The following is an 11,268-nucleotide window of genomic DNA, read 5'->3' as shown; positions in this document are numbered from 1 at the left end:
GCGGTACTAGTGCCACATTATCCCCACCCGCCGGGGTCATAATGACCCCCTTAGTCAGTAGAACATTATTAGCCCCTATATGGGAGGGGACCAGGTCTTGAACACAGGACCTCTGTTCTCTGTTTTAATTAACTGGGACTTCACTCTCTGTAGATAATTTATCTAGTACCACATTGTCTGGGTCGTCTTAGCTATGATGGCGAGGTTGCTGTCAATGAACAACTCAGTAGATTAGGCACTCTGGGAGAGTTTTGAACTAATAGCATGTAGAGCTTTGTCAGTGAGCTGAGTCAGACCTAAGTTTGGGATGGTCTGTTGCTGCTGACAAGGACTAGGAATTCTATTCTAGTCTGATTAAACTTAAGGTAGACAGTTGCCATCCATGTTTGCATGAGAACCTTTTCAAGATGAAGCATGTCATGGATTGATGAGAACTTCGGACAATGCTGGGTGTTCTTAGATGAAGCAGACTGGGTGGACGATTGAAGCACCATGCCTCTGGGGAGGATGTCCCTTAGGGCATGATGCTCAATGGTATCAAAGGCAAATGAGCAATCCAGAAACTCCAGGAGGCAATGATCACCCTGGTTGCTGTCAAGTGTTATCCATCACTTTGATGTTAGCTATTTCCACACTTCAGCAGGGCAAGAAGGCAGACATTTAAAGTAGGAGGAGGTTGTTAGGATTTTTTCTTGTTTTTGAATGGCCAATGCTCTTTGAAGTATTGTCACAAACAATGGGAAGTGAGTGATGGGTCAGTAGTTAGTGAGTCCATTGGGGTTAACTTGTTTGGGGGATGGCAGGGAAGATGCCTGGCTGGATGGATGTGTTGAATATGTCAAGGAGTGTGAGCACTTTTCATCAGAGTGAGTTTGGGACTGTGTAGAGGAGAATGTTGCCTTTGTTTCTTGTGACCTTGAGGGCAGTGAGCATCTTGGAAATGGTGCATATGGGTAATTATTGATGGGGTACAGGTGGGATGTTGGATGGGTGGATGGTGGTGTTGATTTGTTTTTCCATTTTGTCAAGTTTAGTATGAAATGGTTTCTATTGTTACATTATTTGGTTGCTTGTGGCACCTGGGATGCAGCAGTGGGTTGAGCCAGTTCTTAATGACATTGGAAGGTCACATACTTCTATTTACGGATCCTCCTTGGGGTGTGATAGGTGGCTTAAATAGTGGAACCGAGCTTTGTGTATGATGAGCGAAGTCATTTCAGGAAAATTGTTGTCTGGAGCCTAGATTTTCACTCTTTGTTTTCAGTCTTCTGGGCTGATGTTTCAATGTTTTCTGTTGATGGTTGTCAATGTGTTGATTGGTTCTCAGGATTGGGATGGTGTGCTGACCTTGGCTAGTATTGCATTGGGTGAGTATAAGAGTAGGTTGATGTTGGGCATATTTTCCAAAGTTATTGCTAAGGCTGTATGGACTTTTATGGTTGTGTCAATGTGATCATCTTTGCTGAGATACAATATCTAGTTGGTTTTGGTTTGCCATGATGGGTTGGTGGCATGTGCAGGATGTGTAATAGGTTGTCAAAGGTGATCTGATCAGTTTGGTGGGGTAGCGTATGGCGGGTGATGGTTGGAATGGTGTTGAAGAACCTCTCAAAAGTGTTGCCTTTCTTGTAGGTGGGTTTTGTCATGAGGCTGTGGGAGTTCACCGTCCTGAGGAAACCAACTAGGTCATGTTTAACCTTTTTTGACGTGCACTTTTCAAGAGGTGGGTGTCTCCCACAGCGATAAGTGGACAATTACGTTATCATGTGTTCTATGTGATAAATGTCTTTGGTGGTGCCAGGTGGCTGACTGTGTGACAGAGATGGTGATGAGATCCAGGGACAGGAACATTGGCCGCTGCTGGAGATGCACACTCCACATGAGACATAGGAATAAATGCAATCCCTTTGGGCGCTGTACATGAGTTAGATGGTGGACTCTGGTGGGACTAAGACATTTAAAATCTGTGAGGTGGTGATTGCGGGCCATGTGTTGGTGATGATGATTGCACCAAGGTGAGTGGTGATGGTGAGAGGCTGCAACAGGTGAGTGTGGGGATGAGATGTGTTTGTGAGAGGGTGGAGTTTGTGCGTGTGAGGGTATGAATTGCATGCTTGCTCTGTGATATCAAGCACAACTAATAAGGGCGGTTATCTTCCATGTGGGAAGAATTATAGCTCTTGACGCTTTTGGACCCTAAAACCCCAAAGTAATATTGGTATTCTTTAGTTTTTAGCTTCAAATACCTGGCAAAGGATGATACGAGCACCTGCAGGAGGAAGGGAACAGGATGGTGGTGGGAAAGGAGGGTCTCCAGGAGTTGCCTGGCAGACTTGGCAGCTAGTTGGTGCTTTACCAAGATGCTGGGTGAAGGGAGCCAGGCTTGGCCATTATGTGGGGATCAGCCACTTACTTCACAGGAGCTGTTCTTATTGAATATAGTTGTGGATGTTAGAACTAGAGCTGTGGTGTGGACTTTGCACATTTATTCCACCACACATGCCTGTCAGAGTTAGGTATGAGTTTAAAGTGGAGATAAGAGACAGAGAGACATTTTAGATGTTTGTGTCTGGAGCCTGTTTGTGAACATCTAGAATGCTATGAATCTATGAATTTACACCATAGTTACCTGGTTCAAATTACTCATACACCGTGCCAAGGGAGCAGTCCCCTCTGTAGCCTTCCGCACTGAAATGGAGATTATCGAGCATCCTGCCACCTTACCACTTGAAAGATCTCCTATGGTCCACTTTGGATTGTTGTCACCCAGCCCTCTCTCCTCTGTGCCAGTCCTTGGGTGCCAGCCTTCCTCTACCTGTTGTTTTAACCACCTTTCCTCAAACAAGGAGGCTCAAAGCTGCACTGAAAGAAGAAAAGCCCCCTGGCAGCCATCGGTACACAGGCTTTCCTGGCTGCCGCAGGATGTCCAGTCCATAGGATGTGTTGTAGTATAAAATCCTGCCGTCTGGCAGCTCCTGGCAAGTTTAACTTTGTTCTGACTTTGTTAAAGATAGAGAGCCTGAATTAGATTTCGGTAGACGGGTTACTCTGTCACAAGGGTGACAGATTGCCCACCGAAATATAAATCCCATTGTATCCTATGAGGTATATATTTTGACGGATGGGCTATCCGTCACCTTTGGGACTGAGTAACCCATCCGCAAAAATCTAAATCCGTCCACCAAAATATAAATCAGGCCCAGTTACTAACACTGTCTTACTTTAAGTGTGAAGTTGAAACTTCAATCACTCCTACTTAAAATTAAAAGCCTGATATGTGAAACTTTTTAACAATCAAAAACCCTCTGTCTCACTGAATCAGAGAGTTTGTGACCGTTAAAAAGCAGTTTTGAATTTGCTCAGCCCATTTACTAATTCAGAAAACTATTTCTAAATCAGTAAACGAGTTTAGACATTGTTTACGAATCACAGTTTGGAAAGGAATCGATTTGGGGATATCTTCCAAACTGTGATTTTTACCCTGATGTATCAATGATTTAGGACAATGATTCTGGTAGCAAACCATTGAAAAGTTACAGATTCCCAAGTTGCTGTGGTAACTTCTTCACAAGAGAATGAGGACCCAATTGGGGTCTTTCCCTTTTGCGGGTTTGGACGTTTTCAGAGGGAGCAGACAGTGGATTAGTGGGCCACTTCCAACTCTCTTTATAAAAAAAAGAGTCCAGTTTCCTTTAAGGAAATCAGGCTGCTTAAAAAAAAGGTTTTCTTGATTAAAAAATTATCCTAGTGATGGTTGTCTGCTCACCCTTGCAGGCCACAATTGTCTAATGAATATTCATTAGACAGGGTGGTCTGTGACTCACTAACGTTCTTTATGTTACAAAACAAACCCATAATACAAAGGTCAGTTCAAAAAATCAGATTCTATTTGCAAAATGTCAGTGTGCCATTTTGCAACTACTTTTTGGAAATGGATGGCTGGGTAAAGTTCTTTGTGTAGTGGAAATGATCTCCCATCTGTAATTTGTTTTTTTCTCTGGCAACTTCTGCGGATAACTGCAAGGTTACCTAATGAGTTGCCATTATCACAAGCAAAAATCTATGGTATATCTTTCAGGTCACTTCTTTTATTCTAAGAATCTTTCAAATTCAAGACTGAGGGACTGATTTATAGTTTGGCGGATGGGGTTACGCTGTCACAAAGTGACACATCACGTCCACTGTATTACAAGTCTATTATATCCTACGGAACTCGTAATATGGCCATCTGCTATACTCTGAATCAGGCCCTAAGTGATATCTCCTAGTATCAGGATGTGCTTATGACACAAATAGAAACTTCACATTTGGGATCAGAGCTGCTCGTCTCTGAACAAGAGACGAGGAAGGAGTAAAGAAAAAAAAGTGTATGAGGGCAAAGAAGAGAAGAAAGGAAAACTGCAACGATGAGAGGCGGAGAAAAATAGGGAACGGAGCAGGAGAGAGGTGGGACACAAGGGGGGCTGAAGGAGCAGAGAGAAAGGAAGAAGAAAAAGAGGGGTGCAAGTGTAGAGGAAGTAATTGAGAAATGGAACTAAAAGAAGGGAAGAAAAGAGATATGAGAGAGGAAGGACGATGGTGGGAGAGGTCAGAGAGGGAAGAAGGGGTCGAGAAGGAAATGAGGATGAAGAACTGAAGTAGACATGAAAAATAAAATGATTTAGGAATGGGGAGAGAGGAACAGGAGGTAAGAGCGAGTCAGAGATGGAGAGAGTGTGTGACGGGGAAAGAGACAGTCAGCGAGAGGAAAAGAGGGGCAAGGCGGAAGTGAGTGAAAGCAAATGGTGGAGGGAAAAGAGATGGGTGATTTAGAGAGTGATTGTGAAACAGAGGATGGAGAAGCAGAGAAAGAGAGGAGTCGGAGGGAGTGCAGGCGAGGGAATGGATGGAGAGAGGGAAACAGAAATAAAGGCTAGGAAGAGTGGCGGAGGCTGAGATAGGTGGAGAAGAGCAACTTGTGGAGAGAACCTGAAGAAAGGTGGGAGTGGAGCAAAAGATGTAGATGAGACGAAGGAGCAGAGGCTTGGAGTGAGATGGAGGGGTGTGTGTAGGGCAATAAAAGGTAAAGAGAGAGTGGGAGAGATGCTGAAGGGGGAGAGTAAGAGAGACAGTAGTGAGAGGGGGCTGAGGAAAGAGTAAGTCATGGGAAAGGATGAAGAGAGGGGCAGAGGGGTTTTAAGGCACGGGCAAAGTGACCCAGACTTTCAGTGGCCCTGATAGAGCCAGCTCTCTTCTGCAGAGAGTCTTGTCCTGATGACCTTGCATAATTCTTAAACAGGGCTGGTATAATATTGCTTTCCTTCAATTTATTTTTGATGTTGGTGATATGTGAGAGTTTATAACAGACATTTTGCCGAGAAATGTTGTTCATAATTCATGCAATATCTATAAAAATAGATTTTTAACTTCAAAATATGAAAATTGAGAGCGTCAACAAGATAATTTGAAGTAATGTTATTGAGCTGCTGCTCTGTTACAGTGTGAAACAAACATCTCTGTCACCTAATGTAAGATGTAAACACATTTATAATTGGGACCAGTGTGTCTTGTGCTCTGTCAGTGACCTGGACAAAGAGGGCACGAAAGAGCTGAAATTGGATCATAAATTCAAAGCTGTTCTGAACATGGGCCCCCAACATAAGTTTGACCGAGTCTCCCCAAAATCCTTACAGTGTCCCTGAAGTGGGTCTGTCGGGAACAGTGGGTGATACTTAAGGGCTCACTAGCCACTGTATGAGTTCTCTGGCTTCTCAGAAGTGCTTCAATGCCCAACTCTTGTAGTTGTGGGGTTAGAAACGGTGTGTCTCCAAGGTGGGCCGGGGTGATATCACTACGGAGCTGTTGCCATGACGCCTGACTCAGGGCCTAGCACCTGCCGGCCTCGGCTCCATCAATGACCAGGGATTATCCACCTCCAGGCCCTGTGGCTAGGAGGCCATAGACGAAGGTAGCCTAATGAGGGCTCCTGCAGAGCCAGGACGGGCCCGGGGGTGCGGGGCCCCCCAGGTGGGCACAAGCCATGGACAGGTATTATTAGCACTCAATACCCGACCCCCGCGCCTCGCCACCGACAAGAGCCCCCCGAAGAGAGGGCTCTGCTCTCACCCAGCGGTTGGCGGGAAAGGTCGTCGTTCTGGAGACTCAGTTTCGACCCACTCGACTGCACCCTGAGTTTTCCGGATCATTAGTGAAATCACAAAACACTTGCAAGGGAATTAACTAACTTGAACAAAAACAATATTAGCTCGATCCTGGCTCTGCCTGTGACGCACTTGGTGCCACCAGGCTTCCGGGAAGGTTACCCGGGAGAAGACAAGGCCTTGTTTGTCAACGGTGTGGGTTACATTATAGAGATTAGGGGGAGAGTGCGCTACGAAGAACTGGAGGCACAAAGGGAACCGCAACGTATCTTGGTTTCTAGGGACAGAAGACTAGGACGGGCCCGGTACTTCGGGCAATGGTCCAGGCCCAGAAGTGACTCGTAATTGTGGCCCCGGATTCTGCGAGCCAGCCATGGCCTACCCGGCCTTTGAGTATAACAGGTGGACCTTGGCACATCACAAAGCGCCATTAGGGCAAGACTGTGGCACCACATCAAAGCAAAAGTGTTACCCCTAAATTAATATCCCTGTGCTTTCTAGGGCCTGTAAGAACACTGGCAGAACCACAGACTGGTTGAGATAGAAATATGACACTGCTTAAGATCAGGGCCAGCTTTAGGGTGGTGCGACCGCACAGGGCGCTGACCTGGTGTGGGGCACTTGGGGGGCTGTGTTTAACAATAACTTACAATTTGAAAGCACCGGCTGAAGAGTTCCTTGTCTGTCCAGCTTTCAGACAGCAAGAAAATAGTTAAGATAACTTTTGTGATTAATGTTCCTGCTAGAGACAGAGATCAGAGTTTTGTCTAGTAGCAGTTTTGACTCGCCTTAAAGTAGCACAGAGGGTTAATATGCCTGATGCAAAGAACAGATCAATATTTTATGAGGCTAGCTGCCTGGATTAGTAAATCCAACCTTTACCAGCGCTTTAAAAACATGAAATGTATGTGAGAGAGGAGCTATGGAGAGATGAGGGTTACTTTTACTGGGTAATAAGGAATCTGAGGGGGGTTCATGGAGAGTGCCAAAATTGTTTTTTTGCATGGGCACTACCAGCGCTAAAGGCTGTCCTGCTTAGGATAAGGAACAGTGTCTTCAAGTAAATCTATTCAAGATGGAACACGGCGTAGGAATGGAGAGCAAAGAAATCCTACATTTCACTCACTCTACCCGATATAGTGATGGCAACATACGAAAACACAGGCTAAAGGACGAGCAGTTTCTGTTAAAATTGTTGTATGTCAGAATTTGAGTTTTAAATCTCTTTCTACTACATACAGTAGGCCGAATACCGGCTGTCAGAATGTCATGAAAGCAAGGACGTATAGGTAAGCCTGTGTTTACTATTCTTAACTGCACGTTTACCTACTTTGTCGATTTAAGATACATAATGTAGAGATACCAACAGTAAATCTATGCTTCCCTATAAATTTAACTTTGGAATATTTTGAAAGACCATGTTTAGGTGCCTCTTCCCTGTGTGAGGGATGCTTGCTCTGCTGCCGCATGTGATCGAGGAAGCTTGCTCTGCTACCGGCTGTGATTGTTCCATGTGTGAGGGAAGCTTGCTCTGCTGCTGCTTGTGCTTGTTTCCTGTGCGAGGGAAGCTTGCTCTGCTACCGGCTGTGATTGTTCCATGTGTGAGGGAAGCTTGCTCTGCTGCTGCCTGTGATTGTTTCCTGTGCAAGGGAAGCTTACTCAGCTGCCGGCTGTGCTTGTTTCCCATGTGAGGGAAGCTTGCTGTGCTGCTACCTATGCTTGTTTCATGTGCTCTGCTGCCGTCTCTGCTTGGTCTATGTGTGAGGGAAGCTTGCTCTACTGCTGCCAGTGCCTGTCCCCTGTGTGAGGGAAGCTTGCTCTGCTGCTGCCTGTGCTTGTTCAGTGTTTGAGGGAAGCTTGCTCTGCTGCTGCCTGAGCTTGTTTCCTGTGCAAGGGAAGCTTACTCAGCTGCCGGCTGTGCCTGTTTCCTATGTGAGGGAAGCTTGCTGTGCTGCTACCTATGCTTGTTTCATGTACTCTGCTGCCGTCTCTGCTTGGTTTATGTGTGAGGGAAGCTTGCTCTACTGCTGCCAGTGCCTGTCCCCTGTGTGAGGGAAGCTTGCTCTGCTGCTGCCTGAGCTTGTTCCATGTGTGAGGAAAGCTTGTTCAGCTGCTGCCTGTGCTTGTTCCATGAGTGAGGTAAGCTTGCTCTTCTGCTGTCTGTGCCTGTTCTCAGTGTGAGGGAAGCGTGCTCTGCTGCTGCCTGTGCTTGTGCTCTGTGTGAGGGGAGCTTGCTCTGCTGCTGCCTTTTCTTGTTTCCTGTGCAAGGAAAGTCTGTTTCTGTGTGAGGGAAGCTTGCTTTGCTGCTGTGTCTGCTTGTTCCATGTGTGAGGGAAGCTTGCTCTGCTGCTGCCTGTGCGTGTTTACTGTGTGAGGGAAGCTTGCTCTGCAGGTGTCTGTGCTTGTTCAATGTGTGAGGGAAGCTTGCTCTGCTGGTGTCTGTGCTTGTTCCATGTGTGAGGGAAGCTTGCTCTGCTACTAATTACCCGCCTTTTCTCCTTTTGTGATGGAAGCTTGATCTGCTGCTAGTTACCTGCACTTGCTCCTTGTGTGAGGCAAGCGAGCTCTTTACCGCGCTAGGAACAGAGCTCCCCGGATTGACACTGATTTGGAATTTATTTTTTCCAGTAAATCCCAAAGAAAGAATGAAAGCGCCACCTGGAAGTCCCAAAACCCCCCAAATATCCCTTCCGAAAGCCTGATGTTGAAGAAGAAAGGGCTAGGGGATGAAGAGACCCGGTGCCCAGGCAACACCTGCCCGGCACCACAAGCCCTCCGGCGCCTTCCGTGCCCCGGGATGCTTCTCCTGCCCCCGGCGTTGCCCCTCGTGACGGCTGCAGGAGCGGGGGGCAGGTGCACAAAGGCAGGCTCTACGGTAGAGGGTCTGGGGGCGCGCCGGGGGTGCCACACTCAAGGGAAAGAGGCTGATGGGAAAAGAGAGGCTCCGGGGGGCGCAGGGTGGGCTGGAGCCCCGCCAGGCCTCGTAAAACACGTGCTGTAAAAAGTGACACTTTCCCGGAGCACTTACCCCGACATAAAGGCAGGCGAACAAAGGCGCTGGCTCTGAGAGAGTGAGATAGCTCCGGCGGTGGACGCACCTGCTGCTGAGGCAGGCGAGCAGTTCGCAGGGAGCAGGTCCGGAGTCGGGCAGCCCTGCGCCTAATCCAACAAGGTCGATAACATAAGCCTGCTTAGAGCGCCCACTATTCTAAAGTTTGCGATGTGCGCTACATAAACCTTCAGGGTATCCAGTCCGAGACAGGGGGAGTTGACAAAATATTTCAGTGAAGCTTGACTAAAAGTCAACGGCGGCTTGTGGAATAATTAGAATATATGCTGGATCCAGGCCAGACTTTTAGACTAACCGCTGACACTATGTAAAACAATGGCTTTTGGGTTCACTGTATGCAAAGTTTATCCCATGGGATATATTGAAAATCTGGTATGAATCCGGCCCCAGTCCCTATGGGGGAACCCTCTCTAACTCTAAGCGCTGTTTGGAGGTGTCCCGTGAGTTTTCTATAGGACTCATCTGAAAATGTCCCTTCTCCCGCTGCTTAAATACTCATCCCTTCTGCTATAACAGGGGTGTCCACCGCAGGTCCAGGAAGGCTGGGGTCATGGCACACAGTTGGGATATTCACACAGAATACCTATACATACAGCAAATCTGAAAGGGACACGGGAATCTGAAAATTGCCCCAGGCGATTTGTGTGTGAATATATATCTATGAAGGGAAACAGCTGGCGATCCAGGCAGCATCACATCTCTCTGGGAAGAGCGAGCTAGAGTGAGCTTGACTATTTTTTGTGCTTCTACGTGACAAGTTAGGGACCCAAAGCTCACCAGGTGCCCCCAGTGCACTCGTGACTTTTTTTCCAGTGTCATCCAGAGGATTTTTGTGTCCCTGGTAAGACATATTTTGGGGGCACTGTTCTGAACAACTTTGAATTTTATGACCCATTTTTTGATAATTCAAAACTACATGATGCCAAATAAATGTTCAGAAATTAGGTCACAAAAAGACACTTGAGAAAAGTCTTCCTGGAGACCCCAAAAATATTTACTATCAGACAGGGTGAAGAGAAACAGAGTCAGAGATAGGGGTGCAGGTAAGCAGAAAGGAGAGATGCTGAGATATACAAAAAGACAGATGACTTAGAGAGAAAGTTAATTTTCTCAGAGAGGGCTTGGGAGATGGAGGCGCTAAGCAAATGCCCACTTTACCCATGCCTTGAATGAATGAATGAATAACATTATTTGTAAAGCGCGACAGCTACTCAAATAGAGATTCCCGACTCTTGAATCTGACAGGTCTTGGATTTCAAGATCCAGACAGACCCTCTGTGGTGAACATGGGTGGGAAAAGGAATTTAGTAGGATTTCTGAGCCGAAGTCATTTGAAGAGACCAGGAATCAAAGCGCTTACCCCTTTGTTTGACACAAGAAAGTGCCAACACCAGGTGATTTTCATCTGAGGCAAAAGTACCACAAAAGAAGTGAAAACGAGGCCAGATAGACTCCACTAGGATGTTCATAGGGAAGACATGTCATATTGCCACACGCACAAACATGTGAAAAACATGCACCAGTACAGTAAGAACCTCATTCAGAAGTCCGGGAAGTACCACCATCAGGGGCAGCGTTTTTGTTTGATATAATGAGTACCACAGTGTTGTCAAAATACCAAATGTTACATCCACAGAGAACTTTGGAGTGGCAAGTTACAAGTTATCATTGTTCACTTCTGCTCTTGGACAGCCTCCAGTTCACCTGCCTCAGGAAGGAGACAATCACTCCCACGCTCCTTTAGAAAAGATCCCAAATGTTTGCAACATGGGTACAGATGTCGATAGTGAGTGAAGTCTTTGGCAATGAATAACTGTCAGGGTCACCCCGATACCAGATTCTCAAACTGGGGCCAGTTTGATACTCCTGAACACCTCTTTTGAAAAAATTCTTGGAATCTGCCTCAGACAAAAGCAAGGCAGGAGCTTTATTAAAAAAGGACAGAGCACACAATAAGAGTCGTATAATGGTTATACCCCCGCGCAGCCCCCAGACGCGAACACCCCACCTCACAGATGCTGGGCTGATGTCAGAAGGGTGGGAGGCAGGCTGTCGACC

This window comes from Pleurodeles waltl, chromosome 12, assembly GCF_031143425.1.
Source record: "Pleurodeles waltl isolate 20211129_DDA chromosome 12, aPleWal1.hap1.20221129, whole genome shotgun sequence".
Taxonomy (NCBI): domain Eukaryota; kingdom Metazoa; phylum Chordata; class Amphibia; order Caudata; family Salamandridae; genus Pleurodeles; species Pleurodeles waltl.
This window is presented reverse-complemented; position numbering follows the sequence as displayed.